Genomic DNA, 4,654 nt, shown 5'->3' on the forward strand with positions numbered 1-4,654 from the left:
ATGTGTTTTATATTTATGACGTAAATTCGAAACTTTTGATTAAGGAGGAGAAACAATATCATCTTATGGATGTAGAGTATTCAATTATTTTTTTAACATCTCAATCAAACAATTATTCAAATTCTACTTCAAACTAATGATTCAATCATCTTAATTATTCAATCATCTTATTGACCGATACTAGAGGTTTCGAATTCAAATTCTACTTCAAACTAATTATTCAAATTCTCCTTTCAAGGTGTAATCAGTAACAAAGGCCATAACTCATTTAACTGCATACCAAATTTGTTAAAGAGTAAAAGAATAAATGTCCATTTAGCAGTTGTATTACATTTGAAAATTCCTACATCAAATCTTAAAAAAAAAAAAAGAAAGATGAATCAAAACCTATTCTAGTTTACAATTTAGTACAAGATAAATGGTTAGTTCTGGGTAAATTTGATTAGCTATGCCGTCAAGTATCATTCATTTTGCTTGCTTCAATTTTCAAAGAGCTAAGGGTCTGCAGTATTTTGCCATGACCTTTGGGAAGAACATATGTTGAGCTCCTTCAACTCTTATTATTGGAAATATAATCCTTGATGCAACCTAAAGAAAAAGAAGAATATTAGGGAAAAAAGAAACAAAAAACTATGACTCATACAACTTAAAAGTGTAGTCAATATACATACTGAGATCATTCTAGCCCCCATCCATATCCTCTTGGCAGATGGCAATGTAAATACCAAGCGACCAACACCATAGACAGCCACAGCAAAGAAGTGCATAACCAAGCTCAATGGCTGAGGGTTTAAACCTGAGAGTAAAGCAATAGGTCCACTTGAAAATACACCTCCGAGGCTCAAGTAGTCGAAACATGCTCTACGCATTTCATCTTGTGCTGGATCATGTGATGCACTAAAGACTTTGTATAAGGCTCCTGCCAATGTATTTATAGTAGATGCCACTGGCTGGATAAGAAAGAAAAGAACACATGGTTAACATAAATTTACTCTTTTCCTTGCTCTCTCTCTATTAGGCATTGTTCTGATGTTTCCTTTGTTAATGGCAGAAATGAAAGCATCAAATAGCTCATGAGGAATCTGAAACATGCAAGTTCCTGATGAGTCCAAGGAATCAAAGAGTAACGACTTGTAATTTCAAAAGAAAAGAAAAGAACATCTCCTCCATGCATTATAAACTGAGTCATGATCGAAAGCTCCTTTAAGCTAATAACTATATTAAGGATCAAATTAAGTAAAAGTTAAAATAACAAATAACAAATGGTTGTATTAGCAGGCTAAATAAGCAAGTTATTAATACCTGGGGAGCCACTATGGATTTTAAATAGTTGGCCATTTCACCATTGGAAATTGATGGCAGTTTTTGGCTTACTGGTATGTCAACCAAGCAACGAATTTCTGAGCTACTAATACGATAGAACAAGATTGGTGAAGGGTCTGCCAGAATAACATGTCCATGATTCTGGTATGGAAGCTCACAGTTCTCCAATATCAAAGCAACAAAGCAAGAGGGGATTTCAACCTGCAAACATTACAAGGCAAAATCCATAAATTACAAGTGAAATTGTGAATAAGACATTCATAGCTATTGCAAGTTTGAAACCCGATCTTGACCTTGGCATTGCAAAGAGAGCGTCGCAAGTTTGAAAAACAACCATCTCAAACTATTGTTAGTGGAGCAGATGCAGCAAGTTCCTGACCAGTTTTTGTTTTGTATTGGACACCCTTGATTGTTCCATTTACTTCAAGCAAGGATGTTACTGTTCCTTGTTCCAATCTTACATTGTAAAGAGAAATTAGAGAAATTAAGTTATGAACTTACACGTTAAATGAAAAAGGTTTCATTAATGGAATTGGAAAGGAAACGATGATTACTTGGTTAGACTAGCAGCTTTTTCTCGCATCCTTTGGATGAAACGTCCATTGTGAAAGCTTCTGCCAGACACGTTAGAATCAAAGCTTTGCAAGGGATAGGAAAGTTTAGTACTTCTTCCACCCTTGTAAAGAGCATATCCAAATACTTGTTGGGCATCGATGTCTTCTACGCAATCTGCAGCCACTCAAAATGTATATAGTCTAAGAATTAGAAGTGACAACATTGGTTTGCAGTAATAAAAATTTTGGAACTTCCTATTCTGGTTACCTTGAAGTCCCAACTCAATTAGTTTTAGGTAGCCACCAGGTTGGAGAAGTTCTCCAACAATTCTGTCAGGCTCAGTCAAGTCTCTTTCAATCACATGTACGTTCCTTCCATCCTGCATTGGAGAGAAGGAAACAAGGACGTAAATCACATATTTCTGATAGATTAAAAAGCAAGCACACAAGAAGTAATAGACAGAGAGAGTTACCTTGCCAAGAGTATAAGCAAGAGCAGAACCTGCCACCCCAGCTCCAACAATAATTACATCTGGTTTATTGTCTTTCTCTGCCTGGTCTATTCCATTTTCAGAGCTCTCTAATTTTTCATATCTTGCAACTCCTCTTGATGTTGTGGCTTTCTTCTGTGCTGTTATTCTATACAACAACACAAACCCCAACAAAGAAGCCATGATTCCTCCCATTAAGTATTCAGATTCCATTTCCAGAAGCAATATAAGAATTGTACAAGTGATGGTGAGTTTTGAAGTCGTGTAGAAAAATGGTTTTCTGGTTCCTTTATATAGTTTTCCAAATGTACGACTAAATTGATGAAATGGTTCTACTAAATCAAATACAATGAGATTTGGACAGATGCATAAGAATGAAAAATGTTGTCAAGATCTTCAAAATGAAATCAGTCTAAAAGACCACAAAATGGATTTCATTTGTTGTTTTTATTAAGCTGTCCATATTTGGAGTTTGGAGTCTTGTATTTGACCAAATAGGTCTTGAATTGCTGCAGTTGTCCAATGCAATTATTTGACTGGTAATGTAGTAGAATTGGAACCACATACCAAAAGTCCTCACGTGATACTACTGCTCAAGTGGGTTTTAACACTAGCACAGGTTAAGGATTTCTTGTCAGGATAAATTACTAGTCAAACATAACCCAAAGCCAATCACAAACTCAAAAATAAAAACAGTTACAAGTAGCTACAAATTATCATAATATATAAAATGTCTTTTCCTTATTAAAAAATAAGTTATTTTCTTTAAAATAATTTAATTTTTTAATAAAAAATTATTTTTATTAATTTTTTAAATATTTTAAATGTCAAAAAATATGAAAAATATTTTTCATAAAACAAAAGGAGAATTCAAGAAATTTAGCTCAACTCAACATATAAATAAATAGTTGTACAAATTAAATGAGATTCATTTATTTTTACTCTCTCCTATCCTTTTGGTTAAGATATAAATCAATTATAATAACTTTATTTTATTTTCAATACAACTTGTCTTTAATATTTTATTTTTTTAAATAATAATTCAAATTATCATTACACTTTAATTCAAATCATTAGTAATGATTTTTTATTTGTATAAAACTTAATATCCTTATTTTATGTTAAAAATGGATACAATTTAAAAGTAGCAAAAAAATATTATTTTATAAACTAAAATAATTGTCATTGTTTAATCTATATAAATAAAATAAAATGAACAAAAAATATGTGATACAAGAAGTGGATACATGGTATATCAAATGAGGGATAGAATTATCTTCAAGACAGTAACTTTAATAACTCTTAAAGCCTTTACTAAATTAGAGGATAAATTTTGCATAAAACTTGATTTACAATTTATCACAATATAAAAATTAAATGAGATTTATTTATTTATATTTGGACAATTATAACCCGGATTATTACAAAAATAAGCGGTTGAATTAAGAATTTCCACACCACATTTAGTTTAAATGGTTAAGTTTTTTTTTTTTAAAGGGACTAAACAGATAAAGAGAAAAATAGAGAGAGAAATAAAGAGAGAGGAAAGCATAGGGTTGAGCTCCTCTATAGATTCAAGGAGGGTGCCCAATCGTGTGAATAGGTGTTTTCTTTTTTGTATTTTGATATTTTGAAGGGTTGATGTTTGCGTTGGATTTTTGTTTGGCTTAATTTTTTATACTTATTTTCGATGCTCTTTCTGTGACTAGTTCCATCAAAAAGTGTAGGAGTTGGCTATTATGAGTGTCACAGCTCTTCATTTGCTCTAATAGTGACTCCATAACTATGTTAGACCGAAAATATCATGAGCTACCTCTTTTTCTGGTGGACGTTGGTGCTCAATCATCATGGAATCAGTTGGTTTGCATAACTATGTTAGACCGAAAATATCATGCGCTACCTCTTTTTCTGGTGGACGTTGGTGCTCAATCATCATGGAATCAGTTGGTTTGCATAACTATGTTAGACCGAAAATATCATGCGCTACCTCTTTTTCTGGTGGACGTTGGTGCTCAATCATCATGGAATCAGTTGGTTTGCATGGTGCTCTTCTTCTTTGGTCGATATGGTCATTGATTTCTTGGTCGATCATGGTCAATTATGGAGGCTTTGGATAGATGGGCTAGATTTAAAACTGTTATTTTTTTTCTTATTTGAGTGATGCTCTATCGATATGATTAGGAGTAGTGTAAATTGAGTCATTGGAGGGATGCTAAGAGGAAGGTAGGTTGGTTCGGTGTAATGCGGGTATTGGGCGGTGGGTGCATGCTATCATGTGATCCTTCG

At 33.0% G+C, this 4,654-nt stretch overlaps 1 pseudogene; it reads right to left on the bottom strand.

Annotated features, from left to right (window-relative positions):
* Window positions 1-322: 322 nt before the first annotated feature.
* On the bottom strand, window positions 323-2,818 carry LOC122724883 (annotated as a pseudogene).
* Window positions 2,819-4,654: the final 1,836 nt, after the last annotated feature.

Source organism: Manihot esculenta, chromosome 10 (assembly GCF_001659605.2).
Source record: "Manihot esculenta cultivar AM560-2 chromosome 10, M.esculenta_v8, whole genome shotgun sequence".
In the NCBI taxonomy this organism is placed as follows: domain Eukaryota; kingdom Viridiplantae; phylum Streptophyta; class Magnoliopsida; order Malpighiales; family Euphorbiaceae; genus Manihot; species Manihot esculenta.